The sequence below is a fragment of the Myotis daubentonii genome, chromosome 1 (assembly GCF_963259705.1).
Source record: "Myotis daubentonii chromosome 1, mMyoDau2.1, whole genome shotgun sequence".
In the NCBI taxonomy this organism is placed as follows: Eukaryota; Metazoa; Chordata; class Mammalia; order Chiroptera; family Vespertilionidae; genus Myotis; species Myotis daubentonii.
The window spans coordinates 205,178,768-205,197,742 of NC_081840.1; positions in this window are offsets into that span (position 1 = coordinate 205,178,768).

The window sequence follows — 18,975 nt, forward strand, 5'->3', positions numbered from 1 at the left end:
AAAGATAAAAGAACCATTTAGATCAGCCAACTTCAAGGAAAACCCATAGGAAGCTAAAAATATTCTCCTCTACTTTTATCAATAATGCAATTCCTGAATACAGTTACTCTTACATTACACGCTTTTGCTCTCATATTTTAATATAAAGCTATGCTGAATATTTTTTACATTATATAGCAGCATAGTATATATTGATAATCATATATAACATGTGTTGAGCACTTAATATGTGCCAAATTCAATTCGCGGAGCAACCCAGCATGGTTTGTGGTGCTACTCTCTACTGTGAGAGAAATTAAGATACTTTCTATTGATCCTAAGGTATAATGTTTAAGTATTAAAACCTATTATTACTATTACATTTTCATCATTGCTATCATTCCACAATTATTAACTGATATATTTTGAAGGATTATGTGGTATATTTAATTACTAAATCAAATTCATACAGTGAGAAAATTTCAAAACCATTTTTCAAAAATTTTAACAAATGTATAGGAAGAGTAAGAGGAGATAAAGATATTGTGAATATTGACATATTTTACATAGTACAAAATGACATTTTTTCTATATATCATTGAAGTTACTTTTAATGGGAAGAATCTCTGAAGTTTTATCTCCTTCAGATACTGGGGACAAAAAAAATGCTGCTTGTTAAAATTATAGGTCAAGGCATAAACATATTCGTTGACATATGTTCTCTTTTAATTAACCAGAGTTCTGTTTGGTATTGCTCCTCTTGGATAACTGAAAAGAAAACTTTAGCAAACACATTTACACAATTTGTCATGTTACCACGCAGATGTCCAATCACAACTCAGTATGGGAATCAGGCCTGCAGGAAGCAGAAAGTGGCTTGGGAATTGACATGGCCAAGATGTGAGAAACGGACAGGACAAGGAACAAGAACACTGCAGCCGCAGATGTGAAATCAGATTTGGTCTGATTTACATCCACTGGATAGCTAAGGACACTGGCCTGGGAGGTGGCACCCACCCTAGGCGTCTCTAAGCACAAGTGAGGGGATGGCAAGATTGGGTCCCCCTGAGGTCATAGTGAGTAGGGTCTTCTGAATCAGGAAGAAGAAGTTGGTGAGGGTTTAACAAGATGTTATACCTCCTAACAAATTCAGGATGAAATCAGGGCAAAATCAAAATGCTGTTGCAGAACTCTTGCTACACTGACTTCATACACATTGGAGAGAGGAGGGGAGGGGAGCAACTCAGTTCAGGCCTGGGGCCTCACTTAATTCATTTTAGACAATGGGCTCAAAACAGAAAACAAAATGCTGACTCTATGCACTGCATCCAAAGGCTGCTCATATGCTCCTCGGGTCATTTTCATGGGCCTGGGGACAGAGAGAATCAGCATCTGCATCTGTCAGGCTTCATTAATTGGGCAACTCAGTGCAGGCATGGAAAGAAAGAGATCATCCATCATTAGGATTACGTTTATTATCGGTGAAGTACTTACTGCAAGAGAATAAGATCTTAAATATGCAAGCAAAATTCACCAGTGAGAGAGGAGTGAATATATCTGGTTATAATATCGGTTGATTAACTAAACAAATAATTGAGAATCGGCTAAATGTCAGGCGTGCTTATATGTGTGAGGGATAAAGCTATTAAAAAACAGTGGATGTTGACACTCTAGCAGGGCAAACTCAATTCCCCTTTCCTTTTATACAAACCAGAAAATAATTTATTTTCCATCAGAAGTTTTGTGTGTGTATATATTGTTGTGGTGAGATTGAGGAACACTGAATTTTGATGGAGTCTCTTTATATGATTTCCTATAAGGTTTTAAGATACCATTTTCTATACACATAATCTAATGTGACTTTTGCTGCTAAAGATTTGTGCAAAAATTGAATTCCAACTAAGGTTGTCCTGAAACAGCCTGAACACAGCCAAAGTTAAAACAGTGCATAAGATAAATAAACTAATTTTAGATTAGATTAAATCTCAACTGAGGATAGTTTTGTTTATCATGCTCTTCCATTCATTAGACTGCCATCAATTTTTGCAAGTCCTCTCTCATATGTTATATTATCTTTTATTTATTCTCCACATTTTATTTTTTACACCTTTCCTGCCCTTAAACATATTCTTACTTTTATATATCATCAGAAAAATACATAGGTCTTCTTAAAACTATATAGTATTTGGGATGTATGTATATATTTTAAATGCATTTTAAAATAAAGAATATTTCTAGAAGTATTTAGCTCTTAATATGAGTCAAGCACTCTTAAAAGTATTTTATATATTAACTCATTTAAATATTACAACCATGTTTTGATGGAAGTAGTAGTATTTCCTCTGTTTAATGAGGAAACTGACAGAGAGGTCATGTGATTTTCCCCAAGGTCACACAGCTAGCAGGAAGTCATACCCAGATAGTATCTGGCTCTAGAATCTGTAAGTTTTAACCTGCTTGTATGTATGCTGCTTCTATACATATTGCATTGTGCACTAGATTGTTTTCCATGTTAACTTTTCACTTGACACTATATCTTAAAGATCTGTCCACATTAGTCTAAAAATCGTATTTATTCATTGTTTCAAACTGCTACTGCCGCATACTATTCCATAGTATATATTATCTGCATATTACTTAACTGTTCTCATTAGAAACACCTAGCAAATTTCAATCTCTCTGCTTCTACAAACAATTCTGCCATTAACATTCTGAAAAAATCTATTTTGAACCTGTTTGTATGGTTGGATGGGGAGCGGATTTGTTGGGTCATGCTTCATATGCTCGTAAGATTTACTACATTCTATTAAAGTGCTCTACAGAATAGCTGTGCCAGTTTTCATTCCCACAAATTCATGCTGGTTACTGTTTTATCACCCAAAACTCAACCCTTGATATGTATCTAGGTTTGTCAGTCTGATTGAGGTATATCACTGTGGGCTGAATGCGTTATCTCTATTTACTAGAGGAATTGTCTTTTCATATCATTTTATCCATGGGGTTTCATTTTCTGTAAATTAACAGTTTAAAACTTTTAAATCCCTTTGATCTTTTTTCAAATTAATAGTTTTAGTGTTTGTACATCGCTTGATATGATCAAATAAAGAGCAACACACACAATACTGTATGAGATGGAGGAAAAAATCATTGAAGCATGCCTTTGAAAAGGGAACAGAAAATTTGAAATGATGTGTGTCTAGTTGGCAATAAAGGATAAAATCTCCATTACTCAAGCTGAGGGACTTCCTGCAGATACGTGCAAGTCCGACAACAATCATGTGGGGAACTATGTCCTGCTTGCTCTTGTGGGAACTGCTGCAAAGTCACTTTGGGAGAGAGTGGGATGTAATTCTATAACAAGGAAGGAGTAAAGAGAAAAATCATACGCAAATCTACCACATCAGGTTAACTCCTTTAATCAACCTGTTTCCTTCTCTAGTTATCAGACACAACTAGTCCATGAGATTTAAAACAAGAAAACAAACAAAAATTAAAAGCTACCTAATATGTCTGTATTTATGCTTGGTTCATGCAATGGATTACATAGGTAGCTCACTTCCCTTTTTATAATGTAATAATTTTTTAAATTTAAACTATAAATATATATATATATATATGAAATAATTGAAAGTTTTCCCATTAATATTTATACACTGAACATCTGTGTGGAACATAAGAGTTAAATTCCTGACCTCAAGAGCTTGTATTCTTGTTATGTAAAAGACTCAAATATAGCCTTGCTGGTTTGACTCAGTGGATAGAGCATCCACCTGTGGACTGAAGGGTCATAGGTTTGAGGTTTGATTCTGGTTAGGGGCATATGCCTGAGTTGAGCGCTCAATACCCAGTGGGGGGCATGCGGGAGGCGGCTGATCAATGATTCTCTCTCATCATTGATGTTTCTGTCTCTCTCTCCCTCTCCCTTCCTCTCTGAAATCAATAAAAAAAAATGTATTTTTAAAAAGACTAAAGTACAAAATGTTTAGGTCATAATAAAAAGCTATATATAAGAAAGTACTAAAACAGATGTGAACATAATAGGTGATTCAGTGTAGAGAGTATCATGGGTTGGAAAAAGGATTATACTTCAAAAAATTGAGTACGTATTTGGTGCCAGTCCCTTGTAATATTGTCATTAAGAAGCTATTACTCTGGTGGGGAAGAGTGCGAAACAGTGGTATAAGATAATGTTTTAAATGTATGTAACAATATTATAGAGCTTTGCAAACATCAGTTGAAGTAATGAGGCAGTGTCAGAGTCAGAAGGGTAACAGTGAAGGTTTCCAGAATATATTGCAATGCCTATGAGACATTTAAGTTTTTATTTTGAGTCTCCGGGGATGAATAGAACTTGATCACTTAAATAGATCTGGGTAAAATAATACTAGGGAAAACAGGATATACATATATCTATCTATTTTTATCAATAAATCTATCTTCTATCTATCTGTCATCTATCTATATCTATCTATCTATCTATCTATCTATCTATCTATCTATCTATCTATCATCTATCTATCTATCTATCTATCTATCTATCTATCTATCTACCTATCTATCATCATCTATTCTTATATAATAAAAGCTTAATATGCTAAGTGTCTGGTCGTCCAGTCATCCGTTCAACCAATCAAAGCATAATATGCTAATGATATGCTAAGGCTGTTCAACTGCTCGCTATGATGTGCACTGACCACCAGGGGGCAGATGCTCTGACCGGTGGATTAGCTTGCTGCTGGGGTCCAGCTGATCGGGACTGAGGAAGATGGGCCGGACATGCCCTGGTGCCCTCCTATAGTCCCTCCCTGGCTGGCCAATCTCTTGCATCCTTCCCTGGACCCCATCATGCACCAGTGGGGTCCCTTGGCCTGGCCTGCACCCTCTTGCAATCCAGGCTGATGGTTACCCCCCTCCCCGCTCCGAGTGCACAGATTTTGTGCACCAGGCCTCTAGTCTATCTATATCTATCCATGTTGGACACTTTATTTTTAATCCGAGTGTATGGAAATATATGCAAGGGTTCTATGGGAGGTACAACTATAGAACAAGATCTAGATATTCATGCATAGAAATAGGAAATTAGACTTCCTACTGCTCTGTCTTCCATAAACCCATGCTAGGTGTTCCCTGTCAAGACATGGAAAGCAATAAAACAAGAAATAACCAGTTCTGGAAAGGTTGTAGAGAAAAGAGAACTCTCATACACTGCTGGTAGCAATGTAAACATTGCTATAAGAGGAGAAATCTAGGTGAACCAAAATTTAGCAATTTTTTTTGATAAAACACCAAAAGCAAGATCAATAAAAGAAATAAAGTGGACTTTATTAAAGTGAAAACTTTTGCTGTGGGAACAATTCTGATAAGGGAATAAAATGATAAGCCACAGAATGGGGTGGGGGAGGAAATTTTTGCAAAGCACATATCTGGTTTAAATAAAAACTTGTTTCCAAAATATAGAAAGAACTCTCTTTTTCTCAGATATATTTTTTATTTTTTTCGAACAGGAAGGGAAAAGGAGAGAGAAATAGAAACATCAATGATGAGAGATATTCACTGATGGGCTGCCTCCTGCACACCCCACACAGGGATCCAGTCCACAACCCTAGCATGTGCCCTGAACTGGAATCCAACCGTAACCTCCTGGCTCATAGGTCAATGCTCAACCACTGAGCCATGCCAGCCAGGCTACAAAGGACTCTTAATATTCAACAATGCAAAAATAAACAATCCAATTAAAAACTAGGAGAATATTTGGACATACACCTCACCAATTAAGAAACACAGATGGCAAATGAACATGTGTAAAGATGTTCAGATATTCCGCATGCTTGCAAGGATGTGTAATCACAGGAACTCACACTCATTCCTGGTGGAAATGCAAAATGATATGGCCACTTTGGAAGACAGTTTGGCAGTTCCTTAGAAAGCTAAACATATTCTTAGCATATGATTCAAAAGTGCTCGCTGAGGTATTTACCCAAAGGAGTTAAAAATGTGTCTCCACAATTAGACTACTTGTGACTATTTACAGCAGTTTTATTCATAATTTCCCCAAACAGGAAGTAAGCAAGATATACCCCAGTAAGTGTGTGGATAAACTGTGGTATATTAATTAAATGCATACTACTCAGTGATAAAAAGAAATGAGCTATCAAAAAGACAGAGGACTTAATGCATGTAACTTAGTGATAACCAAAAACCTTATATGCATAACCCATGGACACAGACAATAGTGCAGTGAAGACCTGGGGGGGATGAGAGTGAGATGAAGGGGACAATGGGGAACAAAAAGAGGACAACTTTAATACTTTCAACAATAAAGATAGGTTTTTAAAAACCCCGCCAATCTGAAAGTGCTACAATGCCCTAAGAAATCTAAACTAAGATAACAGTGAACAAATGTGGCTAATTTGGCAACTGGACCCAGATTTTTGTGAATTCTGCAACTGCAGTTTTTACTCTGCCATCCTATATAATAAAAGCCTAATATGCTAAGTATCCAGTTGACCACTCCTCCATTCAACCAATCAAAGCATAATATGCTAATGATATGCTAAGGCCGTTCAACTGCTCTCTATGACATGGACTGACCACCAGTGGGCAGACACTCTGACTGGTAAGTTAGCTTGCTGCTTGGGGTCCGACTGATCAGGATGGAGCGAGATGGACCGGGCATCCCCTGGAGCCCTTCTGTGGTCCCTCCCCTGCTGGCCAATCTCCCGCATCTCTCCCTGACCCCGATCATGCACCAGTGGGGTCCCTTGGCCTGGCCTGCACCCTCTCACAATCTGGGACCCCTCAGGGGATGTTGGAGAGCCAGTTTTGGCCTGATCTCTCAGGCCAGGCTGAGGGATCCCACTGGTGCATGAATTCGTGCACTGAGCCTCTAGTATTGCTATAAAAGAGGGTTTTAGATTCACCAGGAATTTATGAGCATTTTTTTCCTAAATTGTGGAAACCCACATATGGCAGCAGTAAAAAGTGTAAATAAGTTATTTTGGGGTTGCCTCACATGTCTGTAGGGAGATCTCTGAGACTGAATACTGACGTGGACCTCAGTACTTGGCTGGTTTCCACTCTATATCCTTGAGGATCTCGTGAGAAACCAGGGAATTATTTCTGTTCACTTCTATCCTTATCCCTATGTACCCTTTGCATCATTTGTGCTTGCTCAATTACAGGCTCGAGAGAAATCAGCTTGAGCAATGTCTGACAAATTGCCATTAAAACTTGCTAAAAATTTAATAAATACGTATTAAATTGGTTTGGAGTAAATTGAATTATTTTAAATGAAAAACTGAAGAGAGGCCCTGGGGAACTATAGACCAGGATACATCACGTCCTTGAATGACAGGCTGTGGAATGTATAATAAGATTTAGATCCCTGTCCACTTCAGTAAGCTTGCTATTTGAAGAATTGCAGAACTTTTTCTACAAAGGAACTCATGCTTGTCTAACCTACCAATATCATTTGAAGACATAAATAAGTGCAGAAATGCTTAGATCTTACAGTTTCTTTGGAAATTTTCTATACAAAGAGAATTTTTACATACATGGATGTGGAATTGAGAATAATGTTTTACTACACATAAAACAGAAAAGGTAATACTTCTATCACTGTCACTCATAAAATAGATGATTGTTGACACAATAGTTTCTTAGAATCTATGCACGTTGCACACTGTACTGCTCCATTGGAAAATGAGCCTCATTGTGCTGATGTCCTATGGTTGTTCTTCATTACCTGAAATATTGCTCTAGGATTTGATAACTAATAACAGGTTCCCTGATCATTTACTGGTAATTATCACTGTTGGCAGATTAAGATGTGTTCTGGTCTGTTGCACATGAAATATACTTTCATATTCTCAAAAAATCATTCTTAACTTTGTAGCAATTTTCTCTATGAAACACAATCTGTTGAAAATTTAAGAAAAGGCACAGCAATGAAGTTTTCATAGAGCAAGTCTGGATTACTAATCTGTACTAATCTTGTGAGTACATGATGCATTTTATGTGGTTCTTCTTTATTTGCAAATCCTCAAGTTAATATATGTTAAAAATTGATGGAAATCAATCAAACTTTGAGGTAGTGCTTTAAAGATGCAATCAAAGTAAGAAGAAGAATGTATATTTTCAAGGACTATTAATTAAGGAGAAATATGGGAATAATTGTATTAAGCACAGTGACTGCAAAGTAAGAAAAGCACCAACCAAACTAAGGTAAATTTCATATTTATTCCTTAAGACACAGATTTCTCTGATTTCAGCTTTATATGTTTTGATAAAGAAATATTTCCTCTCCAGCAGTATTAAAATATCCCTCTTGTATTCTCTAATATTTTATATTCATTTGGTTAATTTTTATTAAGTGGATGTTAAAATGTCAACAATAAAAAAAATGTATAAAAGTGACAGTCATCCGATGCTTTTCCTCTACACACTAAAATATTATATCTCCTAAGAGGTAAAAATTTTGTTAGCTTTTTCTTACATTTCAAATATATTTTTGTAAATATACATCAATTCACAAATATACTTGTATGTCTTTTATATACAAATTGTAATATAATTTGTGTACTTTTTGTATATTATTTTTCAGTTATGTATACATTCCAAGTCAAGGGTAGAAGTGTTTGTAAATTTCTAGTGTTCTAATTTTTATAATTGCATCATAAATAACAGATTCTCCATAATTACTTATTAATAATTTTCCAATTGTTCCATATATGTGAATATCCATGGCTCAGATTTATATAATTATCCATTAGTCCATTATCAGATGCCACATGTTAGATTATTATAGCTTTATAATATGTTTTACTATTGATGCAAATTCTTTTCTTCACAATTATCTTGCCTATTTAGTTGTTCTTTATTCTTCCATATAAATTTTAGGATCAACTTGACAAGTTTATGTGGGGGGAAAAATCTAAATAGAATTTTTACTAGACAGGATAATTACCATTTTTATAATATTTGTTATTTCATTCATAAAATAGATATATCACTTTATTTTTATTCTTTTTTGAGCTTTCATATTAATTTTCTTCATAAGATTGTGTTTATTACCTTCTGTTAAATGTATAGTTAATAGTTTGGGGGGGTGTTTGTTTTGCTTTTGGCAATCAGTATTTGGCTATAAATTTGTCAGTAGTGTAGATAGAATGTATTTTTTTAGATTTTGAAACTAAGAATAAAGAACTGAGGAAAAGCGGAGTCATATGTAAAGATCTCTGAAAGAACTCATGTGATGTCTAGTGGATCCTTTAATTATCATAATAAGAATGGATTAGCCAAATCCAGCTAATTGGGCATTCTGTATTTGTCTCCAAAAATTCACACACATCACAAAAATAAAGGATTAGGGGATTGCTAGAAAATAAGAGAAAATTAAGTGGCATACCAAAACAATAACCACTACAACACAGACCAAATGAGAGTACTTTTTGGATCCTGATTTGAACAAATCAGTATATTAAAATATATCTTTGAAACAACTGGAGAAATCTGAGCATGTATATTATATGGCATTAAATAAACTTTAATGCCTTGCTTGTTTATTTGAACTGGTCTTTATTTAGCACAGCAATGTATATTGAGGGTGTGATGATATGGTGCTGGGATTTTCCTTTAGTAAGCAAAACAAAACAACAACAACAAACACACGGGGAGGGAGAGGAACTCCAAAAACTGTGAATAGTGGTTACGTGTGTGTGTGTGTGTGTGTGTGTGTGTGTGTGTGTGTGTGTGTGTGTTGGAAATAGAATAAATGAGAAACATGATTGGCAAAATATTAATAATTATTGAAACTATATGAGAAGGGAGATACATAGATTTAATTATACGGACCCTTTTTCTGTATGTATTTGAGGTATTTTTTAAATCAAAATTCTGCATTCAGATTGTTTTGCAGGTCTCTTTAATTTTTTGTTCAGCTAAAAGAATGAAATTGAGCATTGTAGTCTGTACAAGTAGCATTTTTACAAGAATAGATATCTGGAACCCAAAGCCCAATTTGAAAAATAAGCAAAAGACATAATCAGAGAGTTGGTAAAAAGAGTAATATGTTTTTCCGCATGTAAAAAGATGTAGAATTTCACCTATATCAGAAATACTGTTTGAAACCACAGTATATTTTTTCTTACATGATTTTCTTTAGTAAATATTAGATATCACTTAAGGCCACAAACGAGGGAAACATATATTCTCAGACATTATTAAGGATGGAGTAAATTATGCAATGTCTTTGGAGGGTACTTTAAGACTAAACTGAAGGAATTTATCAGACTTAATTATAGATACATGGAACACCCATGTGTAGAATAAATATATACTCACTAGTGAAAGACTAATGAATTGTTTACTTCTATACAATGGAATAAAATGTATCATTGGAAAAGAATTAGTGCATTATATATAACAATGAGGGCTGATTTTCAAGATTTGTTAAGTGAAAAGGACAAGATAAAAGCAATGCATACAAACTAAATTTGTGGACAATAGTGTGTGTATGTGTGTGTGTTGCGGGGGGGGGGGGGTTGGTCAGGGGCTGGAGGATGTGTATTCTGAAAAATCTGTCACAGGATGTGAAAGCTCTATTCTGTGCTACCTCAGACGATTGGGTCACTGATGTTTTAAAAAAATATTTAAAATGTTTACCCACATATTCTTTATATTTCAGGTGAAAAAAGGAGACTATTATCGAGGACAAAGTGTTATATTATTGAAGAAAAAGAAAAATATGCTGGAGGAAATGCTTAAACTCTCTAAAATGTACTATATCATTTAAATATCACTGACATTATGATTCAAACGGTGATATCAATCAGTTACTCTGACTGTTCTTTTCTCAATATGATGTTCCATAAAAGTCACAAAAATATCTTATTTGCTATTCTCATGAATAAACCCAGGTTAGTAAAATGTAGTTATATTAGAGGCCTGATGCACAAAAATTCGTGCAAGAGTAGGCCTTTCTTTCCCAGGCTGCAGGCACCAGCTTCCCTCCGGCACACAGGACCGGACTTCCCTCCTCCGGCCACTGACAGGCACCTGGGACCCGGGCTTTGCTCCGGCCCTGGCTTTGTCTGGAAGCACATCCGGAATGAAATCTGGAAGGACGTCTGGCCTAATTAGCATATTACCTCTTATTATTATAGATTTTCACACCTGGATATCAGAATAGACAATCTAGAAAACAAATTCCTTTGTTCTGGTTTGCCAGAAAATCTTCTCCGAGGTACACAATGCAGTCAACACTGACTTACAGTTTTGAGCTATTTTAGATACATAACTATAGAATCCCTATTCAAAGAATTATAATATCTCATAAAGTGTGCTTTTGTTTAAGCTTGAAAATTGAGTTTATAGATATTCTGGTGCTGTAAGTATGAAAAGATCAAGTAGATTTCAGAAAGCTGTTTAGAAAACAGAATGTCACTACGTAAGACAGGGATTTCCTTGACACTTTTTAAAATTTAATCTATTGAGGTGACATTGGTTAATAAAATTATGTAGCTTTCAGGTATACAATTCTACAATATATACAATTCTACAATATATCATGTGTATATTGTATTGTGCTCACCACCCCAAGTCAAGTTTCCTTCCATCACCATTTCTCCCCCCTTTACCCTCTTGTACCTTCCCCTCCCCCTTCCCTCTGGCAATCATTTCTGACAGCCCTTGTCACAATTGGACTTTTCATTAGTATTCATCACTTATATACAACATTTACTCTTTAATACATGGGTAGATGTGAATATACAGTTCTTTTTCATTCTAAGAAACTAGCATTACTTCAAGAAATGCAACAATTAAAATGTTTCCCAATTTTATATTTTATAAGTAGTTTATAATGCAAACAATAGAAATAAAAGAAGCTTAATCATATACACATACTTGATCGTATGTCTGGCTTTAACAATACTGCAAAATGCTTAAACACAGCTTATATTCTCCATTCTTAGCAATAAGAGTTATTGGAGAAGCAAAGAGATTGAATGCCATCCATTTGGTCATCGTAAGCATTTGTCATAATTCTTTAGCATATAGGTATGTGGAACCCAGTACCAACTAGAGAATCGGAACACATCTGCATTGACATGCTCTCACAACTTGATACTCCCCTCACCCTGATTTTATAATTTTTTTAAGATTCTAAGAAGGAAGTAAGAGGGTAATTGCATGTGAAAAATTAGTGTGCAGAAAATAAATCAAATGGGGTTTTCCTTCAATTGAACTGAATATTTTGAATGAGTTAAAGACTGTTCACAGATTATTACTGGATAAAATTATACACCTCAATACTTACCTTACTATGGTCATTTCAAGTTTTTTTCTACTTGGTCACTATAAGGATAATGGATCATGAAAGTCAGGTAAAGTCTGACACTTGTTTTTTAGTATGAATGTAAGAAAGCTGGTGTAGAGAAAGCTACAGAGTTAATTCTGGGCTATATTAGATTTTGGCAATCACACTGATCTCTTCAAATAGCCAGATTCCACACTGTGCTGTGTCTTATGAAGCATTGCTATTTGAATATTAAGGATGCTTGTTCCTCAGTTTAATCTGAATAATGGTATGAGTCAAATGGAATACATAGGAGTTGATGGGATATTTTAGTATTAATCTATAAGTTATCCCTACAATGAATTTTGATGTATATTCATAGCAGTAATGATTTTGTTAAATAAGTATATTAATATTCACTCTTTGGTGAAATAGATTTGCTGAGACATAAGACTAGAAGTGGCTCAATCTAGAGAATCCCTAAAGATTTCCTGCAGAAGCTTGAATTAGCGCATAATTAACTCTGTAGTCTGGGTAATAAGCTAAAATAATGAACTTTTGTTTCTCTTCATATTCCAAGTGCTTTTGATAAGCCTGGCTGGAGTGGAGAATGAGGATGAACAGCTGGTTTTATGAAAATTTAATGTATTCATGAACTTGAACATTCACCCAGCAAACATTCCAATTATCATAGCACATGACTAGGTACTACCATAACATAACTTAAGAAATAGTTAATATCAAATATATGATTTTGTGTGCACTCCAGCTAGAAACTAGTTTTCATAAAATGGATGACAAGAATATATATACAGAAAACTCATACTCTTGCTTTGAAAATAATAAGGCATTCTGCAATATCTTCCCTTGATTGCCATACCAAAACCAAAGGTGCCAGAAAGATCATAAATAAATAGAAATATAATTTGAATAATGGTCAATTTTATCCTCCACAAATATTAATAACTTCACAAACCCAATCCCACAAAAATCTGAACTATTTTTCATTCAGATTAAGATGGTATTTTACACAAATATTTTATAAAACCTCTGTCTATTAGAGTTGCAAATCATCTACTCAACCATGAATAAAATCTAACCATTTGGAAATAGTGTCTTTATTTAAATCCCAAATAAACAAATTCTTCCACTCCTTCTCACATCATGTAATAGACATTGTGTCAAAAATTTTAAACACATTGCAGCGCATACCAGTAAACATTTTCCAAGGAAGTATTTACAAGGTTTGCTTTAGAAGCTAGGCTGCCATGGAAACCATTCTGTTGATTCATTAACTGACAGCATATATTAAGGGTTTTTATAGTTCTGAAAAATGCATTAACAGGACAGTGGGACCACACTCTAAAAATTGGCATGTAGTAATACAGAATCAAGTGGACTGGTGGGATGCTATTTGGTGCAGCAGGGCGAATTAATTATACATCTAACAGGTTCAACAATTGTGATATGCAGGTTCTTGGGATCTATTTTTGAATTTAATTGAATGAAGTTATTATCCCTTTATTCCCATGTCTGCTGAAAATCCTGCAATTCATGTGGCCATTATGATGCTAAGATGTGCAGTAGCATGAGAGAAAGATTAGTTTGTATGTATAAATTCTTTTAAATGTAAAGCAGGTCAGGAATATAAAAAATCCAGGTTCCAAAAGGCAAATGGCAAAATTCACATGTTATTTTTGCTACTATTTTGCATGGGTTTTGAGAGATGAAGGTGTCAGTAAGGAGTGAAAAAGACAGGAGAAGGTCAGTGAGCAACAGTTTAGTTACACTGAAAAAACATTTGTCTACATACATGGTCTCTCTGTAAGGTATGACTGCTACTGTAAGCATGAAGATGTGTACCTGAATTTCAGAAATGTAAAGACATCTGCAATAAAGGTAAATGACTCAAAGTTAAATATTATTATAATAAGTCTAAGTAATCCAAAGTCCATGTGTAAGCTTTCAAAGATGGAAACTATTAAGGCCTGTATTAATTTAGGAATTAATCTTTACTATACTGTTGACTTTTTTAGAAATATAACTAGAATAAATTTTAAGTTAATTTAGATTAAAAAGTATAACTTTTAAATTTAGGATTTTTTAAATGTTCTTGTATAAAAAGTGTAAATGTTTTGCAAATAACAAAAAGTATTTATTTTTAACACTATTATTTGATATACATTTTTCAATATACTTTTGCTACTTTATTTACTAATCATTTATACATATTATGAATAGTCATACTGTATAGACCTAATTACATTTAAATATGCATTTTTTGCTAGATCACCTATCAAATAATTATCAGACCCCACAGTCCTTCAAACTATTTAATTCCAGAAAACACAGTATGTAGCTCAGTTTCTCAATACTTTGACGTCATTACATATAATTCCCAGGTTGGTATACATATTTATATAAATGACTTTATATTAAGTAAAAAATCAAATTTGATGGATCCAAAACTGCAACAGAACAAAGCATAGAGAAAAACACAAAGGCTGTGGGAGCAGATCTTAAATCAAACCCAGATCTTTCAGTGGTACTCATAGGACTTTTCTAAAAAAGACCTTTTCACCTCTAAAAAATAACATGATAGTAATAAGAGCTTACACATATTTTTTCCCCTACTAATGTCTGGCATAATTGTAACAAATCATTTATATTAACTTTGTAAATCCATGCAACCCTTTTGGAGTCCCCACTTCACAGAGAAAGGCCTAGGCACAAAGGCTCTGATTGGCCTAAGGTCCCTCAAGAAGCACTATGGGATGAAGGGTTGGACAGAGTGTCTGCCTTCATTTATTTTAGGCTAGGCTTGTGAAGAATACACACACACACACACACACACACACAATGCTTAGTATGTACTAGGTATTAAAATTGGCAAATCTCAGGAAACTGCAGGACAATGTATTTGAATTAAATCAATAGTTATAGAAACTTATATTACAAAAGAAGGAAGAAAGAAAGGGAGGGAGGAAGAGAGGGAAAAAGACAGTTTAGAAAGATATAACAGTTTTAAAAATCTTCAAATAACAAGTTGTATGTAATCTAAACCTCATGATATAATGTTATAAATGGGCAATTTATGTAAGAAGATTATTTCCCATGAAATAGTTCTCATATTATTTTCTTTCAACCACTCCCTGTATAGAAGATTGTGTTATTTTTCACACTCACTACTTGATTACCATATGATAATTTTATGTCCTTGCCCTTTGAGTGTGATTTGAAATTCCTCATTTCCTTACCCTATTGATGAGCCTGGTCATAGGATCTTCTTTGATTAATGGAATGTATGTGAGCAGGACAATTGTCATTCCCAAAGAGAGCTTTTAAGTTCATGTAAGTCAATTGACTAAATTCCCTACTAAGAGCACATCCAGAGACATACTTATCCTTCCACCCTGATCCTATAGAGAAAGGAAATTTGAAGCTCAGTCTCCAGTTTGGAGTAGAGCTATAGGGACCTACAACCCACATGTATTTGGAGAGCTGTTTGTTATACAACATAGTCTAGCAAAATTTCTTACTGCACCCTGGAAATGTCCAAACTTTTATGTCGTTGCTTAAAATATTGGCCTTTCCTCATGACGCATCACTACATTCAGTGAAAAAGAAAATTTAATGACATAGGAGAGTAAATGCCAACACGTTAATAGTTACACTAACTGATCACTTTTTAACTATCAATGCAGATATTTCATTTTAATATGTAATCAATTTATCTACAAAAGCTTAGTGTTTTTTCTTTATTAAGGTATTATATATGTGTAAGATTTGGAAATAGCCTAAGTGCCCATCAGCAGATGAGTGGATTAAAAATCTTTGTCACATCTACACAATGGAATACTATGCTGCTGTAAAGAGGAAGGAACTCCTGCCATTTGCAACAGCATGGATGGACCTGGAGAGCATTATGCTAAGCAAAATAAGTCAGTCAGAGAAAGATAAATATCACATGATCTCACTCATTTGTGGAATATAATGAACAACGTAAACTGATGAACACATCACTATATTTAAATATTTTTTATGGTCACTTCTTCAGGCTTTTTCCTCACAACTAACATTTAAAAATGAAAGATTACAGAAACCTTGTTTTATACTTCAATTAGGTTAAGGGTGGGTTCAATGTCTGAAATCTTAAGAGTGCCAGAAGTTTCTGATATTGGTGTTCTGAGAACCTAATTTTGATTAAAATAAAAATAGTTGCTATTCTATTTATTCTCAGTGTAACATTTATTTCTGTGAAATTTGAATACTTTGTAAATACAGAATAAATTGAATCCGGCAAAAAATATATTTTTCTTAAGTCAACATTAATTATGTTTTTCATAAGTTTAATAGTATTTATAGACATACTAAAGCTTGGTGATTCCATTTGTCACTGTTTCATTATATTATGAAATTTGCATATTGTATATAGAAAAAGAAAAACTGCTCTGAAATATCCTATGTAATAAAAGGCTAATATGCAAATAGACCAAACAGTGGAATGACCAGTCCCTATGACACGCATTGACCACCAGGGGGCTGACACTCAATGCAGAATCTGCCCCCTGGTGGTCAGTGCACTCTCACAGGGAGAGCTATGCTCAGCCAGAAGCCCTGAGCTGAGCTCATGGCTGGGAAGCTCAGAGCCTCTCCTGCCTTCACAGCATGGGGAGCGGGCCTAAGCCATCATTCGGATATCCCTCAAGGGCTCATGGACTATGAGAAGGCACAGGCTGGGTTGAGGGACACACACACCCCTGAGTGCATGAATTTCATGCACTGGGCCTCTAGTCTATTATAATAAAAGCATAATGTGATAATTAGACCAGACAGCTGAACGACATTCCAGAGGTCCTTCCAGACGTCCTTCTGGATGAAGCTGCGATGGCGGGAGCAAAGGAAGAAGTGGTTAGGGGTGATCAGGCAGGCAGGTGAGCAGTTAAGGGCAATCAGGAAGGCAGGCAGAGGGGTTAGGGGCGATCAGGCAGGCAGGCAGGTGAGCAGTTAGGAGTCAGCAGTCCCGGATTGCAAGAGGAATATCTGACTGCCGATTTAGGGATTGGGTCTAAACTGGCAGTCAGACATCTGCTGAGGGGTCCTGGATTGCGAGAGGGTGCAGGTTGGGCTGAGGGACCGCCCCGCCATGAACAAATTTTGTGCACTAGGCCTCTAGTATAATATAAAAAGCTGAAGTCTTGACTGGGTGGTGTGGTTTAGTAGTTGAGGGTGGATGGGCCATGCAGGGGGGAGCTTATCAATGAGTCTCATCATTGATGTTTCTATCCCTCTCTCTCCTCTTCCTTCCTCTCTAAAAATCAATAATATACTACTAGTACATATGTATACATATGTACTAATATATATATATATATTAAAGTCTTCAACCCTAACCAATTTCTCTTTAATATCATTTCTTTTGTGGAAGCCTCTAGTAATATTTGAGTGTATCCCATTCCTTCATACTTTCAATGCATAATCAAAATTAGTATCTCCATTGCTTTGAATCTTGCTCTACACTATTCTAACTCTATCAATCTACCTATCATCTATCTATAGATCTATCTATTCATCTTCGTCATCATTATCATATTCATCTATCATCTTCCTACTTTCTTTTCTGACTCTTTTTTATTTAAATGGAAAGATACCCTGAACAAAGTTCTATAATTTCCTGTGTTTATTTAACAATGTATTGTGGACCTCTTTTCACAATAGTACATGTTCCTCAAAAAAATACCAAAATAGAATTTCCTTCTGTAGATATTTTATGGTTAATTCAACAGGACATTTATTAATAGACACTTGATTTCCATATCTTCCCCTTACAAATACCACAGTGAAAGTACATGCATACACCCATGAAGTACTTTTTCTTTGAGAAGATATGTTTTTTGAACATTGCTTTCTGTATAATTAGTTTCCCACTTTTATACATCAACTGATTTAGCATCTTAAATGTAATTATATCTTCAAAATCTTCTTGGAAAATAGTAGTTTCTGATAAGATTTGCTATCTGAAAAAAAAATTTAAACACTAACAAAATTGATATGTTTAAAATGTCCCTCATTATACTTAAATAATGAGCTTTGCTCTTTTGATGTGAAGGCAGAAGAGGAGAGATGGCAATTATTATGCAAATGCAACTTCTTTTTTCCTTACAACTTCCGTACATTCACTTCTTAGCACATTTTGCTTTCTTGCTGAGATTACCTTTCATTAAAATGGGACTTAATTGTTCCCCTTATAACCTACTCTATCAATAAAATCCCTTTAGTATTTTTTTTCAGTCTTCATTTAAGTTTTGAAGTATTTTTGATGAAGGTTCACTACAATTTCTAGGAAGCAATGAGTACTTTAAGATTTTGGAGGAAATTTCTGAAGCGAACGTATCAGGACACATTGACTTCTACTTTCCTTACATTTAGGCAATCATCTCAATATTAATATTTACTATTTTTTTCTTTTTCCTGATTATTCATTAGCATTATTATTTCTTTAATTTTTTTCTTCAGTTTTCTTATATTCACATATCTATACTAATAAAAGGGTACTATGCTAATTAGACCAGATATCCTTCTGCACAAAGCCATGGTGGCAGGGGCTGAGGCAGAAGTGGTTAGAGGCTATCAGGTTAGCAGAGGAGCAGTTAGGGAGCGATCAGGCCAGCAGGGGAGCAGTTAGGGCAGCCATGGGCAAA